The sequence below is a fragment of the Dermacentor albipictus genome, chromosome 9 (assembly GCF_038994185.2).
Source record: "Dermacentor albipictus isolate Rhodes 1998 colony chromosome 9, USDA_Dalb.pri_finalv2, whole genome shotgun sequence".
NCBI lineage: Eukaryota > Metazoa > Arthropoda > Arachnida > Ixodida > Ixodidae > Dermacentor > Dermacentor albipictus.
Genome location: NC_091829.1, coordinates 79,478,342 through 79,495,311, shown reverse-complemented (window position 1 = coordinate 79,495,311; position 16,970 = coordinate 79,478,342). Strand labels below are relative to the sequence as shown.

At 45.6% G+C, this 16,970-nt stretch overlaps 1 protein-coding gene across 27 annotated transcripts in view; it reads left to right on the top strand.

Annotated features, from left to right (window-relative positions):
* Positions 1-16,970, top strand: part of LOC135919011 (uncharacterized) — a 997,771-nt gene that overhangs the window by 226,437 nt on the left and 754,364 nt on the right. For 13 of the 27 annotated variants that reach the window (XR_011508264.1, XR_011508263.1, XR_011508268.1 and 10 more), the window contains one exon: positions 504-581. The exons of the other annotated variants lie outside the window; for them this stretch is intronic. The gene's annotated coding sequence lies outside the window, so the exon portion shown is untranslated. The remainder of the gene's footprint in view (positions 1-503; positions 582-16,970) is intronic. 27 annotated transcript variants of the gene reach the window in all.

The following is a 16,970-nucleotide window of genomic DNA, read 5'->3' as shown; positions in this document are numbered from 1 at the left end:
CCAAATGTGTGTTCTTTGTGTGGCAATTCATTCACATTGAAAACGCTCTTTCGTATGCGTGCCGTAAATAGCTTCTTAGAAAAACTTGAATAAACGATCCGCCCATTTACCGTTGGAAAATATCAGCATGCCGTTATTTCCGTCTAACAGATGGAATATCAGTTACTTGAAGAAGTGCTCTACACAGTGACGTTGGGGGCAGTGAGCGAAAGAGAAAGAGACATCTTTCATGTCGTTGCTTCCCTTACCTTATTCTAGTTAGGCTACCAAAACTAAGCAGCATTTCATTCTTATTCAGTACTTGACAATTTCACTAGAATCACTGAGTATTCGGGACGACCTATCACAAAAGCAATATTATCCATCGCCTGAGCTCCTTTATTACGGCAACTATCAACAAAAAAGGGTAGCCCTCCCGCATTTTCCCAAAGAATCGCCTTCATAGCCTAATGAGAGCAACATCCACTAAGTATATAAATAATTGCTGCCTCTCTTTCTTATAGGATGCACTAGATAAGCAAGGTCTTCACCCGAAAACAAGCGGGTCATAAGAAAGAGCAAGTGGGAACGTTGCAATACTGGTAAGTCGGCTTTCACGCAATGGTATACAGATGGATGGCCAATTAGCGAATAAGGGAGAAACAGCGCTAAATGAAACTGCTTGATGACAGTGCTATCATGTAGGTTCGGGTGCCTGGTAACATGGTACTTGTCATATATTTCAGCCCTTAGCATTTATAAAAAAAAAAGAATAAACGTACAATGTAGAAACCCTGCTAGAAAGTGTAGCTTTTGACTTTGCATTCCATAAAGTTCTCTAATAAACATCTTGATACTTGCAATAAGTAATAGGTCACCTAATTTGTCTTCATAAATAATTATCATGAACTTTTATTTCTTAAATAACGCTCACTGGTAACTGGGTTCCTAACAATATGCAATTCGTGGTATTATCGTGTACAGAATCAATCGACTGCCTAATATCCGGGAGACTATTCACAAACTGGCAAAGAAAAGAATGGAGCATGAAGATAGCACGTCTACATGAATGAAGCGCTTTCGTTATTGGGTAGTCACGCGAGTGTCTGTGTTGCTTGATGTAGACAAAGGATGTCATCAGCCCTGGGTCCATCTCTCTCGGATATCTGTAGCGTTACGAGGCTTTTGCGGAGCCTGCATGCTTCAGAAAGCGGTTCTCCAACGCAGCTGTACAAGAACTTCAGCAAATATTGCTGTTAGCATTTTATTCAAGCGTGTCAGCAGTGAATAAGCGACGAATGCAAGCTTCTGAAGACGCGGTCTCGATCTGAAGAATGCGGTTAAGAAATGCGATTCAAATCTCAATCCTTGGAGAGCGTTTTTTTTTTCTTGCTTGGTTTCCTACATGGTATCGCGTCATGATAAAATTCTATATAAGCCCATTGGCCCTTTGCACGCTGACAATGCAAAAGCAACCTGTAAAATATATTATTCATGTTGCATTTTTCCTAATCTTTGGTTGGGCGATTTTCAAATTCACACCCCTAATTGTACTTTCGCACACTGTCTTTTTAGCGTGCGCGCAATGTAGATGGCGTGCATCCGTTTCAGACAATAGTTGAACCCTTTGGATGCCAGCGATTGCTGTTCGTACGATTTGCCTCAAGTAGTACAAGTGGTGGCCGGGGTAAGGGCGGCACCGGTCCTTTGTCTCCAGAGAGAGACCTTTTCTACGCTAGAAAGATTGCGGGGAAATGACTAAATATGCCCGGAAATGAGGGTATGCGTCTCGCGCCAGAGGATATATTCTTATATAACGCGAACACAGTGGAAGTTTGAGGGAAGAAAAGGAGGAGGATTTCCAAGTGGCGAGGGTCATTGCTCTATAAGACCCCACAGAAGCATCTGTGTGATCTAACGTGAAGTCATTCTTGATTGTCTTTTTTTTTTCTGGTCGCCTTCATTCCTATGACTGTTTTTAAAGCGATAGCGTTCTTTGGTACTCCCTCCCACCTCCCCTTCGCTGTTTATATGGGCGGGTTTCTTTTTGGCCCTTTATGCGTCTTTGAAGGATAGTGTGCGTGAACAAATTACATTTCAGACGGTTGATTTCCAACCTGGTTCCTCCAGCACAGAAGCGTGCTGTCTAACCATGAGACCACGGACACATGCCTACAAAGGGGGATTTCTCCTGCGCCTTCAGACGGAATCCGAGCCTTAATGCGCTTGGTACACTAAACGCATCACAAAGCACTAATTTATTTATAAAAGAGATCCCGCGCATCAATCATCTAGCTGACGATGAAAATACAAGTTACGGGACGCGTTCGTGCGCGTGCCTCATCGCTCTGCGACGCTGTAGCGTGTTAATGCAAGGGTAAGCACTTGGTGTGTTGCGACTAAACAAGCTCCTACTGCCGAATAAAGGTTCCACTTCCTCCACAAGGTCGATCATTGTGGATGAGGGACGCGTTCGCCACCTAAACCTAAAGCTCGTATGTTGTCGCGATGGGTCATTTTCTCTTGCTGGCTCATGAATGCTTCCCGCGCTCCCGTTCAAACTGCGCACTCACTTGCGTGGTGTCAGCGCAGAATGAGACTACGAGCTGTGTGTTTGTGAATGCGAATTCATCCCGGCCATTTCCACGTGACCAAAAACGAAGTCTGTTTTGTCAAACATGGGCTTAGTATTGATAGTGCAAAGCGCAGATGTCCAGGAAACACTGCCTGCCACACACGGCACTCATGGCGAAGCATTCCACTGGATAGACTGCAGCCTGCCATTAGGGTATATGCTGTAATATGCTTTTCTCTCGTTTTTTACTCCTGCTCCGTAGACAACATGCACAGCGCCATCCCCAATAAAAAAAACAATAGTCACATCACGGCTAAGTGATAAACTTTTATATTGAGACGAGTTCATCAACAGGCTTTTAGCATTTATATTTTTCTTTCGTTTTCGTTGCCATCGCTTGCTCGCCGCATAACGTATACAGTATCGTCGACGAGGATGGAGAAATTAGTTTTTCTATCTCCACATTTTACGCCGTAATCTCGTTCCGTGGAAGTCTCGTTGATTAGAGTGGCGTTGATGAAGACGAAAATCACTTAGCGCTTTTACAATGAAAACGGAAGACTGCCATACGCCTCATCGTATTCCTCAAGCTATCAAACCGCGTACAATAAATAGCCGCAGACTATGCCTTTTTTTCCCGAAGAGTCCGGAAGAGCCCTCTTACTTTTCTCGCCGTCGCTTTCAAGTCATCGCGATGCAATTTGTATTTTAAGATGAAGTCTACTGTCGCGTTCGTTAGTGAAAGCTGGTGTTGCTTCATACGCCGTATGGTGGGTCAATGTGGCGATTCTTAATCGCAGTTTTTATTCAGTCGTGCCACAGTTCAGTGTGCAGTTATTGTACACGGAGCGTAAATAGTTACAAATTTCGCGTTATCGTGAAAGTAGTTTGTGGAGCCCCGACTGTAGAAAACATTACTTGCGCCGTCACTACTCTTTTTGTTTTGCTCTGTTGTTTTCCTCCTGTGGTGTCTCTTCCTGGCAAAGCCCGAACTCGACCACAAAGGTTGCTGAGCGGCTGTGACGTTTCCTCACTGTGTCGAATATCGCATGGCTCTTTGCACTGCGCTATTCTTAGCACTTGTCTGCATCTCATTACTTCTAGCATTTCTTTCTTTTGCCCTCGCCTTCCTGACGCAGTGAATGAATGTGGACAGTATCATAGGAAATATGCATTACTGAGCAAGGTTCAGTAAATTGAAGTACACTTAGAGACCTTTTTCGAATGCATTCCCTCTGCTTCGGGTGTATTCTCACAGCAGGGCACTTACAATGCGACCAGAATTATTGGTGATAATTTCGCACAAAGTGTTAAAGTTGTACCGAGTTGGCTGTAGTTTTTGCTTTCCTTGAAGCAAAACTAAGATGCCCACGAGATTAAACATATGTAGCTATGAAGTAACTTGAAATAATTGCTTGGCAATAGTCAATCTGAATTTCTATTGACATGCTTATGCAGCCTTTGAACGGTGTTACCTTAACGTGCTTATGGCATGAAAAATATCTTGTTGTTCTTTGACGAAAGAAAATGGCACGCATAATCTGTGGCATTGCTCGTCCGAAGGTCAGTACCAAACAGGTAGCGAAGTAATCTTGATTTGTTATCTTGACACCGACGTCAAGAATATGCTGGCCAATGTTCCAGTAGATATCGATGCGGTAGACCTATAGTTTGTTGGCGCATGTCCAACCCACGAAAGTGTTCAGCGTATATAGAGCCCTACTACGAACAGGCCGCAATATACTGAATGCTAGTCGTGCTACACTGAACTTTCCCTGACGACTTACCAGCATGTTCACCTGATAATTTTGGATCAACTGAGTTAGTGTAGGCACGGATAAGATCACGACCACCTTGGCCTCTAAAACCTAGACAAATTTGGTCATAGGAAGTTGCGCCACGTGTTCGTAAATGTGATGTATCGAAGCCATACTGCCTACAGGCAGGTGCCGATGCAAACGCGTCATCTAGCTATTGGAATAGGCGCTAGACAGCCCGAACTTTGTGAAAAAGCGGAGGACTTTTCTTGGTGGACTAAAACAAAGTGTCACCGAGAGCTGTGTGGAGAAGTTGACCTGCCCACATTGACATTGGATTATCAAGAGAAAGCTATTTCACCTCCACCTGAAGTTCTTTTTTTTTATGTACCTATTCAACGAGTGGTTAAGTTTAGCATGTAATGGTAAACGTCAGCAATTGTGTGCGTTTGACAGCCTCAAGGGATACTGCGTGCCGATTGGTACTGTTCTACTTGCGTATGCTGCGATGACATACTTATTCCTTTGCATGTTTGTGCCTGTACGTCTAAGAAAGAGCCGCTGGCGTGGAAAAATTGCCCGTATGTTTCTGCAAGGCTAGACCCGCTTGCGGCTATTACCAACCTCGTTTTACCGGTTTGTAGCCTGTCTGAAAGGTTTCCAACTATTATTTGTATTTTTTTCTTGTAGTTTTTCTCGGGTAAACAAAATTTCATATTTAGCCTAAGAACAGCTTCTTTACAATTTGCATCCGCTGTTTTGTACAATGCCGATTCACAGCTTCCTCCTTCGCGCGAAGAATAAAACTATATCTCATATCATCTGTCCCAGCTGATATAGTTAGGTGCTGGATGCTGACTATCACCAAATAGTAAGCGTTTTTACAATACATTGCCCTAATTATTTTCCTGAGATCATCCATGAAAAAATTATTCAATGCCTCAACGGGCACGCCGCATTTAACCGATATTCGGGGAGATGAAAATTATTTTCCTCCTTGTGTTTATGCCTTTTGTTATTGAGTTGACGTCCACAAGAGCTGTTCACTCTCCTACCTAGATGAAAACATGACTTAAATACAAAACAACAACCTCGGAGCTCCCGATATCCTTAAAAAAATTATTTTGCTGCTTTTGATGCAATTAGTCAACAAAAACACAAATTGACTCCCAGTACAACGCAAACTAGTACTACTAGAGAGTGCGAAAATGAATGGTTACTTTTATGTCTGATCAGACGTCGACGCGTTCTCTCTCTGACGTCATTGCGCGAGACACGCAATAGAATAACCCTGCATGTGCCATCTATGTGTATTTATATCAGTAACATTTAATAGTAGATCCTCCAGATTCACAGTACTGCATGATCTTACGTGTACAAAAAAGCGATACGCTCGGATAGCGCAGTTTCTGGTACTAAGTATAATGTCTCACTGATTATCGTTTTCTCAATGCAGAAGTTTGAATATGAAGTTATGGTGCCGCGACGTCATGGTATGGTTTTTAATGTAACAGCTGTGGAGAATCAGCATATTGTTGACGCAAAACAGAAAACTGCGTGACTTGCACACGTTTCGTGTGCACTTAAAGAAAAAATAAAGCCACGTCATTCGCTTCAGGCTGTGAAACAATGAACAAAACTTACACGACTGATTCGATCACGTTTCAAACGTCACGTGGAGCTGAGACAGCACAAAACGTTTGAAGCAAAAAAAAAATCATTGTTACTTCTAGGGTTTAGATCTCTCTGGACATAACTTACGAAAAAAAGTTGAATTTAAAAACTTCCTGCAGCAGAAATATTTTCTTCGGCACTTGCGTCGTCAGGCACAGTTATTGTTATTGATATTTTATCGCTGGTTTGACACTATTAAGGAGTTTATCACAGGCTTATCACAATCGTACGCGAGATAATGTTACGAGAAGAAATTTCCCAGCCAGTTGATGAATCCAGCGTATGCAAGTTTTGAATTTTCATTCCGTTGTCATTCTTTTATGACTGCTGGCGTATCAGTGCGACCACACACAGCTCTTGAGGGAAAATAATTGTTTTTATTGGAGTGGCTATCAGTAATCTAATTCTTGCAGTTATTGCTAGCTTTAACAGATGAATACGAAAACGAGCCATAAAATAATAATGCGGTTTAAATTGCTCAGAAATTCATCCTAAGTTTCCATCACAAACACAACCGTCAGATTTCATCATGCAGCATACATATATGCAAGTCCGGTCTAGTGTCCTACGCTCTGTGCTTCTTTATTTTTATACCAACACTATTCAGCTCATTATTCTCTCATGCTGTTGACATATTTCAGGCCAATGATTGTATTGCGATAACACTAAAGCGGAACCTCACCTACCTTGTTGGTATCCATTTTAATAAGAACATGGGCCTTTCCCGAAGGTGTGCAGTCTAACGCAGAAACTGAAAGCATTATGCTAAAGTTTCTTGGTGGGCTATTTGGCTTCGATTCATAGTCAACTAACTGCCCAAAATAACGAGAAGGCCACACAGACATAAGTTGAAAGCTAGCACATGCGTGTGTCGTCTTCTCGTCTCGTCACCGTCATTTCTCTCTGTTATTGGTTCACTATAAAAGCACTAGCTGCCACGGCAGAAGACTGTGACCTACTGGCACGTGAAGCGCACGCAATACATTTCAATGAACGACTTTGGCATGAGAGAAGAATGCATGCCAATGCGGCCTTATGTATAATGTAATAGGCCACTGTGCCGAAACACAATGGTTCTAACCCACCATGGATCACGCATTTATGTATATCATTCGTCGGACATGATCCCCTTTGGAGGGGCCGAACAGAAAACTCCAGGTGTTGTGAGCGTGCAGGATTCGGCGTCACAGGGTAAACGAAATAAGAAACTTTTAAGAGATGACAGGTATAGACATTTTGTACCTCTTATTAAGTTTCACAACAAGACCTGCCACCCTCTCGTTAATGCTATAGAATTCCTGTATGTTACCAGCTATGTTCTTATTAATCAGGAATCCGACGCCTAGTTCCCTTCTCTCTTCTAAGCCCCGGTAGCACAGGACGTGCCCGCTTTTTAGCACTGTATATGCTTCTTTTGGCCTCCTAACTTCGCTGAGCCCTATTATATCCCATTTACTGCCCTCTAATTCCTCCAATAGCACTGCTAGACTATCACCGGCAACGTGCTCGGCAAGGTGCGCTGCAGTGACCACAGGATGGTAAGAACTCGAATTAGCCTAGACCTGAGAAGGGAACGGAAGAAACTGGTACATAAGAAGCCGATCAATGAGTTAGCGGTAAGAGGGAAAATAGAAGAATTCCAGATCAAGCTACAGAACAGGTATTCGGCTTTAACTCAGGAAGAGGACCTTAGTGTTGAAGCAATGAACGACAATCTTGTGGACATCATTAAGGAGTGTGCAATGGAAGTAGGTGGTAACTCCATTAGGCAGGATACCAGTAAGCTATCGCAGGAGACGAAAGATCTGATTAAGAAACGCCAATGTATGAAAGCCTCTAACCCTACAGCTAGAATAGAACTGGCAGAACTTTCGAAGTTAATCAACAAGCGTAAGACAGCTGACATAAGGAAGTATAATATGGATAGAATTGAACATGCTCTCAGGAACGGAGGAAGCCTAAAAGCAGTGAAGAAGAAACTAGGAATTGGCAAGAATCAGATGTATGCGTTAAGAGACAAAGCCGGCAATATCATTACTAATATGGATGAGATAGTACAAGTGGCTGAGGGGTTCTATAGAGATTTGTACAGTACCAGTGCCACCCACGACGATAATGGAAGAGAAAATAGTCTAGAGGAATTCGAAATCCCACAGGTAACGCCGGAAGAAGTAAAGAAAGCCTTGGGAGATATGCAAAGGGGGAAGGCAGCTGGGGAGGATCAGGTAACAGCAGATTTGTTGAAGGATGGTGGGCAGATTGTTCTAGAGAAACTGGCCACCCTGTATACGCAATGCCTCATGACTTCGACCGTACCCGAATCTTGGAAAAATGCTAACATTATCCTAATCCATAAGAAAGGGGATGCCAAAGACTTGAAAAATTATAGACCAATCAGCTCACTGTCCGTTGCCTACAAACTATTTACTAAGGTAATCGCAAATAGAATCAGGAACACCTTAGACTTCTGTCAAGCAAAGGACCAGGCAGGATTTCGTAAAGGCTACTCAACAATAGATCATATTCACACTATCAATCAGGTGATAGAGAAATGTGCGGAATATAACCAACCCTTATATATAGCTTTCATTGATTACGAGAAAGCATTTGATTCTGTCGAAACCTCAGCAGTCATGGAGGCATTACGTAATCAGGGTGTAGACGAGCCATATGTAAAAATACTGAAAAATATCTATAGCGGCTCCACAGCCACCATAGTCCTCCATAAAGAAAGCAACAAAATCCCAATAAAGAAAGGCGTCAGGCAGGGAGATACGATCTCTCCAATGCTATTCACAGCGTGTTTACAGGAGGTATTCAGAGACCTGGATTGGGAAGAAATGGGGATAAAAGTTAATGGAGAATACCTTAGTAACTTGCGATTCGCTGATGATATTGCCTTGCTTAGTAACTCAGGAGACCAATTGCAATGTATGCTCACTGACCTGGAGAGGCAAAGCAGAGCAGTGGGTCTAAAAATTAATCTGCAGAAAACTAAAGTATTGTTTAACAGTCTCGGAAGAGAACAGCAGTTTACAATAGGCAGCGAGGCACTGGAAGTCGTAAGGGAATACATCTACTTAGGGCAGGTAGTGACTGCGGATCCGGATCATGAGACAGAAATAATCAGAAGAATAAGAATGGGCTGGGGTGCGTTTGGCAGGCATTCTCAGATCATGAACAGCAGGTTGCCATTATCCCTCAAGAGAAAAGTATATAATAGCTGTGTCTTACCAGTACTCACCTACGGGGCAGAAACCTGGAGGCTTACGAAAAGGGTTCTACTCAAATTGAGGACGACGCAACGAGCTATGGAAAGAAGAATGATAGGTGTAACGTTAAGGGATAAGAAAAGAGCAGATTGGGTGAGGCAACAAACGCGGGTAAACGAGATCTTAGTTGAAATCAAGAAAAAGAAATGGGCATGGGCAGGACATGTAATGAGGAGGGAAGATAACCGATGGTCATTAAGGGTTACGGACTGGATTCCAAGGGAAGGGAAGCGTAGCAGGGGACGGCAGAAAGTTAGGTGGGCGGATGAGATTAAGAAGTTTGCAGGGACGGCATGGCCACAATTAGTACATGACCGGGGTTGTTGGAGAAATATGGGAGAGGCCTTTGCCCTGCAGTGGGCGTAACCAGGCTGATGATGATGATGATGAGGTATAGACACGTCATTTTGGTGAACGAGTGCAAACTAATCAGTGGCACAACCGCACATGGCTCTCTGGGACGTCAACCGCCCATAGGAAGAAGCTTGCCAGTCATCGAGAGTGTGCAGTGTAAGCTATAGGCCTTTGTCGTGTTAATCTGGGCCCGGTAATCGCTATGCTGCAGAATGTTTCGTAGACAATGAATAATTTTATTATAATTAAATGAACGCGCCTTGAATGATTCGCGTCGCGTAGTATTCCCCGTGTCCCATGTATATTCCCTGTGCGTGGGATCTGGGGTCATTGTTCTACATACATAAAGATAATGTAAAATATGTAGCTCTGAAACTAATAAGCGTGTTTTCGCATGCTTTAATAATTAGCCGTGGTTATTCAGGCTCAGGATTCTATCTTTTTTTTAAGTTCCTCTTCGCAGAGTTTGCACGTAACTTGAAAAATTGCATCTTCCTTTCTTTTGGAACCTGTAAACACAAGGTCACGCGCAATGATGTTCGCTCCAGGCTTGAGAACTATTCACTGGGTCCAAGCAATTATCTTGAAATATATTTTGTTTAAAATTATGTGCCATTCATTAACCGCGTTTTATTTTTTTATTCCTTCAACCGGGCACGTGAAATTCAGGGTTGCTCTTGACGTTTTTCTTTTCATTCCTAAAATTTGGAAGCACAGTTTACTCTGCTCTAATAATGTTAGATTCAATCCCTTGTCGATGCATCCCCGCAAGCAAATAGGACCCATTGGTTGGTTGATGGAAGAACAGCAAGCATATAAGTTAGCACAAATTGTGAGGATAGATCTTTCCGATAAGGCCGTAAAAGCTGCGCCAACTGCCCCCCCCCCCCCCGCACCTTCTACGTTTCCCAAACCTATAAATAAACATGGACGTCCCGAAACAGCTGAGGAAGAAACAACAGGAACTAGAAGAACGAACTGCCGCTGATGTCTCGCATAACAAACGACTACGGGTTTCGTGACACGTCGTCTCTCCACAGCGTGTGGCTTCTCTGGGAAGTTGGATCCGCCGAAGATGAACGCATTTCTTTTCTCAAAGGAACGCATATGCCGCATGCGTGGACATATTTTAGTGTGTTTTCACTTTAGCCTTTGTCTGCCGCTGGTGTGTCGCGGCAGTGAACAAAGAAATGAAAGTGGAAGCGCGGGCCCGCCCCCTCTACCGCAGGCGTTGGTTTTAGGGAGGCCCGCTAGTTTTTTTGGCTGCCTGTCCTTTGCTCGTCGTGTGTGAGATATGTTGCAGCCAGCGTGATTTTTGCCTTAGGGTGGAACTGAAATGCGGGAGAACTTATACTAGCGGTAAAGAGAAGTTGAGTGCAGGAAAGACTGTAGTTTGGGAATTGAGCGTAATTTTTTTATGCTTTGCTAAGAGAGCGGGGCGCAGATGCAGCATCCCTGCTAGCTGCCATCACTGGAATTCCGCATGAAGGTATCTGACATTTTCTCAAGAAGTTTTTGGTCTCATACGATAGAGCAGATTTTTGAGCCTCAAGTTGAGATCACTGTACTTGGTCTGACTTGAGTTCAGGAAAATACAAAATTGAAGCCTAGTTTTGTAATTAGGAAGCTATACGGCTTATTCAAAAGCGACTTCCTTTAAGATCGGTGTTGAGCTGCAGTTGCTTGGTATAATTCAACCGCGATACATGCACTACAGCGTATACAGAGAAAGAAAATTCTGCTGCAGATAGCTTTATTTCCTTAACTTACGTGCCAAGTTACGAAAACAAATATAATCATTAGCTGCATCTTTTTGCACTGTCCTTTACTGTTTGATATGCACTTACCCGCAGAAAGAGACGCGACATTCACCGGATAAAGTAAAAAAAAAGAAAAGAATGCGAAAGCTGCATATGGTTTCCAACACTCTGTCATTTACTATTTGAGCGGCTTTTCGGGAAGCGGGCCAAAAAAAAAAACAGGCACCTAATGCCTGCATGCTGCGTAAATGGCGCGGCCACTGTCGCCAGTAAATGGACATAAATATGTCGGCAGAGCAAGGTAGCTGCTCCCAGAAGACGGATAAAGAAACCAAAAAGCATTGACATCATTTTCGTCTCCTATTCAGGAATACTGGGTGTTATGGTGAGGGTGAGGTCAACGGGAAGCGGGGGTGAGGGTGCGACCTTCATGGCGTCAACTCCTGATTGGGCTTGGTCCGCTTCCTTTGGTGCGGTGAGCTCCAGAGTCGCTTCCCCTCGTCGTTACGCCCAAACACAACGTCTACCCACACAAAACATCCTGCACTGCATAACTGGAACAGACGGCTCCCTCATATTCATACAATGCCGGCGATATTCCTACGTGTGTACGCCATAGACTCTGGGACTACCGTGGCAGTGAACGCGCACGTCACGTATACCTGGCACTCTAGCTAAAGCACCCTGCGCACTGGAGGTGTGGCTGTCTAAACTAAAGACCAGAGAGTGTGGCCGTGGTAACGGAGCCCAATGCGAGGTCGCCGCGGCGTATAAAAACGGTTGAACGGGACGGGGTGGAGCAGCAGTTGAGGAGGTGCAAGGCTGCGGATCCGGCGAGTTTGCGAAGCGGCATTGACTTCACTCTTTATGAAGGGGTCTTTATTAAGTTTTACAGAATTTTATTATTGCCTGTGGCAGATAGCTTAATTGCTCTCCTTGAGGTGTATTATTCAGAGAGGTTGACATTACTAGCACGAGAAATTGAAACACATAAAGTAATCTGCAGACATTCGCTAACTAACTTGCTAATTAATTTACTTATCGCACATAATACAATGTACGAAAGCTAGCCGGGGGGTTTGCTAGACATATTCATTTGTAATGAATCTCCGGGATGCCAGCAGTTTTGAGATATTTATTATATCCCAAGGTGTGGGACGAAATACGCTGGTGTTCAAGTTACTCCGGTGTTGCAATGCAGAAAAGCGTTCTGTTTGGAAAGTTAGTGGAACAACAATGCATTCTTGCGGTGAGTTTGATAGCGACTGTCTCCAAACTGGACACATTCTAAAATTCAGTGCAAGTCAGTAAGCACTGCAAACTCACCGGCTGAAATTCGTAGATTGGCATATGTGTCGTAGAGTAATTAGGAAGCTAGTTATTTTTTGTAATTAGTTGGATTTCTATTTTCCTTTCTCGTGCTAATGATATGCGCCTCTCATAATAATCCAGCCGCATTAGAATTATGTTGTTTGCAACAGGCCATATTTAAAAACTCTGTATAACATAAAATGATAACCTTTTTTTTAACTTCACCAAACCGAAGAAAAAAATTGCCTGTGACAGACAGCACAAGCTTAACCATTTAGGTAAATTACTTGGTGAGACGGCGAGTACTTCTACGAGAGATCCAACCACTCAATTGTGTGAGTAACATCATTTACAATATGAACATTTTATTTAGGTATTTGTGGCAAATGTTTCACTGTACGAAGTGCACGTAGTTAGTGAGTTTGCAAGGCATATCGACTTGGAACGAATTTTTCAGACGATAGTGGATTTAAGATGTCCGCCGTCAAATTCGCGACAGAAATGCGCCGTTAGTATTGTCACGTGGTAGTGACGGCGAAGAAAGAAGCAGTACGGTTGAATACAAAACTAGCTTTTATTGGGCGAACCTGTGCCCACAAAAACAGGCTACACTTATAGCACAACGATAGCGGCGAACACGGTCGGCGATCGTCGGAAAACTGATCAGCGGGTCAAGCGCGTCGGCTTTTATAGATCAGTCGTCGAATGTTCCAGATTAACTGATGGGACCCGCGTGTCTTCCACAAAGTTCTACACCATTCGTGTCACGCGATGAAATCTGATAACACAAGGTTCGGCGACAACAGACACGCGGATAGAGGCGTCGATAACTTTCCAGAAACGTCGGATACATACAGGCGCGTCCCACGCTGTGCGATTACATTTGTTAGGCTGCGAAACGTGGTTGCCCGATAAAGATAAGTACACGTGTCATTACCCCCCTCTTAAAAAGCAGCGACCCGATGCTGCAAACAAACGAAAGTAACAAAGAAAAGCACTCGTAGCAAAGAAAACAACAAAATAAGAAATTTCGTCAGCGTCCGTAAAATGGTTTAAGGCGCACCACGTGGACCACTTCAGATCGTGCGCGGCGCCGCTGTGAGTGCGAAATGCCGCCTGGCACGACCTCATAGTCTAGTGCGCCCATACGTCGGATGACCTTGTAGGGTCCGAAATAGCGTCGCAGTAGCTTCTCACTGAGTCCTCGCCGGCGTATCGGCGTCCATACCCAAACACGGTCGCCGGGCTGGTACTCGACGAAGCGTCGTCGGAGGTTGTAGTGTCGGCTGTCGGTCCTCTGCTGGCTCTTGATTCGCAGGCGGGCGAGCTGTCGGGCTTCTTCGGCGCGCTGGAGATAGCTAGCGACGTCAACATTCTCTTCGTCAGTTAAGTGCGGCAGCATGGCGTCGAGCGTCGTCGTCGGGTTCCTGCCGTAGACCAGCTTAAACGGCGTGATCTGTGTTGTTTCTTGCACCGCCGTGTTCTAAGCGAATGTTACGTACGGCAGGACGGTATCCCAGGTCTTGTGTTCGACGTCGACGTACATCGCTAGCATGTCGGCGAGGGTCTTATTCAACCGCTCCGTAAGACCATTCGTCTGCGGGTGGTAAGCCGTTGTCCTCCTGTGCCTTGTCTGACTGTATTTCAGAATGGCTTGGGTGAGCTCCGCTGTAAAGGCCGTTCCTCGGTCGGTGATGAGGACTTCTGGGGCGCCATGTCGCAGCAGGATGTTTTCGACAAAGAATTTCGCCACTTTGGCTGCGCTACCTTTCGGCAGTGATTTTGTTTCAGCGAAGCGGGTGAGGTAGTCCGTCGCCACGACGATCCACTTATTTCCGGTTATTGACGTCGGAAAGGGTCCCAGCAAGTCCATCCCGATCTGCTGGAATGGTCGGCAAGGAGGCTCGATTGGCTGTAGTAATCCGGCTGGCCTTGTCGGCGGTGTCTTGCGTCGCTGACAGTCTCGGCATGTTCTGACATAACGGGCGACGTCGGCGGTCAGGCGCGGCCAATAATACTTTTCTTGTATCCTCGATAGTGTCCGGGAAAATCCGAGGTGTCCAGCGGTCGGATCGTCATGTAGGGCATGCAATACTTCTGGACGAAGTCCTGACGGGACAACAAGAAGGTAACTGGCGCGGACTGGCGAGAAGTTCTTCTTCACGAGTAGACTGTCTTGAAGCGTGAAGGAAGATAATCCGCGCTTAAATGCCCTGGGGACAACGTCGGTGTGCCCTTCCAAATAATCGACGAGGCCTTTAAGTTTCGGGTCCGCTCGTTGTTGTTCGGCGAAGTCTTCCGCGCTTATTATTCCAAGGAAGGCGTCGTCATCCTCGTCATCTTGCGGCGGCGGGTCAATGGGGGCGCGGGACAGGCAATCGGCGTCTGAGTGTTTTCGTCCGGACTTGTATGTTACGGTGATGCCGTATTCTTGTAGTCTGAGGCTCCACCGTGCCAGCCGTCCTGAGGGATCCTTTAAATTCGCTAGCCAACACAAGGCGTGATGGTCGCTGACGACTTTGAATGGCCTGCCATATAGGTAAGGGCGAAATTTCGCTGTAGCCCAAACGATGGCGAGGCATTCCTTTTCGGTTGTAGAATAATTGCCTTCCGCTTTTGACAACGACCGGCTAGCGTAAGCTATCACGTGTTCATGTCCATGTTTTCTCTGGACCAGGACGGCGCCGAGGCCTAGGCTACTAGCGTCAGTGTGGATTTCGGTATCGGCGTGATCGTCGAAGTGCGCAAGTACGGGCGGCGACTTCATGCGTCGTTTGAGTTCTTGAAATGCCTCGGCCTGCGGCGTTTCCCACTTGAACTCGACGTCGCATTTAGTTAGCTGCGTCAGCGGCTCAGCGATGCGGGAAAAGTTCTTGACAAATCGCCTGTAGTAGGCACACATGCCAAGAAATCTACGCACTGCCTTTTTGTCGATGGGCTGTGGGAACTTTGCTATGGCAGCTGTCTTCTGCGGGTCGGGGCGGACTCCAGATTTGCTGATGACGTGGCCTAAAAATAGAAGCTCCTCGTAAGCGAAGCGGCACTTTTCCGGCTTCAGAGTAAGTCCTGATGACCTGATGGCCTCTAGTACTGTTGCCAGCCGCCTAAGGTGAACGTCGAAATTTCCGGCGAAGACGACGACGTCATCCAAGTATACGAGACAGGTCTGCCACTTCAATCGTGCTAAAACCGTGTCCATCACGCGCTGGAACGTTGCAGGCGCCGAGCACAGTCCGAATGGCATAACCTTGAACTCGTAGAGGCCGTCTTGGGTGATGAAGGCGGTCTTTTCGCGATCTCCTTCGTCGACTTCAATTTGCCAATAGCCAGACTTTAGGTCCATGGACGAGACGTATTTAGCGTTGCAGAGCCGATCCAATGCGTCGTCTATCCGTGGGAGGGGGTATACGTCCTTCTTTGTGATCTTGTTCAGACGACGATAATCGACGCAGAAACGTAGGGTTCCGTCCTTTGTCTTTACCAGATCAACAGGGGATGCCCACGGGCTTTTCGACGGCTGGATGATGTCGTCGCGCAGCATTTCGTCGACTTGTTCTCTTATAGCTTCACGTTCTCGCGCCGAAACTCGGTAAGGGCTCTGACGGAATGGGCGAGCGCATTCCTCGGTGATTATGCGATGCTTGGCGACTGGTGTTTGTCGAATCCTCGATGACGTCGAAAAGCAGCCTTTGTATCGTCGGAGCAGACTTCTGAGCTGCTGTTCTTTAATCATAGGGAGATTTGGATTAATGTCGTAGTCTCGTTCGGGAACCATGTCGTCGGGGTAGATGCGGCGGCATCCGAGAGGACAAACGCATTACTTGTTTCCAGAATTTCCTCGATGTACGCGATCGTCGTGCCCTTGTTGATGTGCTTGAACTCCTGGCTGAAGTTCGTCAGCAACACTTCAGTTTTCCCTCCATGCAGTCGAGCGATCCCTCTTGCGACGCAAATTTCATGGTCTAGCAGTAGACGTTGGTCGCCTTCAATGACGCCTTCTACGTCAGCGGGTGTTTCGGTGCTGACCGAAATAACGATGCTGCAGCGAGGCGGGACGCTCACTTGGTCTTCGAGCACAATCAAGGCGTGGTGACTACGAAGGCTCTCAGGCGGTATTGCTTTATCTTCCGACAGCGTTACTGACTTCGACTTGAGGTTGATGATTGCGCCGTGTTGGTCCAGGAAATCCATGCCGAGAATGACGTCTCGTGAACACTGTTGGAGGATAACGAAGGTGGCAGGGTAAGTCCGGTCATGAATGGTTATTCTTGCCGTGCAGATTCCAGTC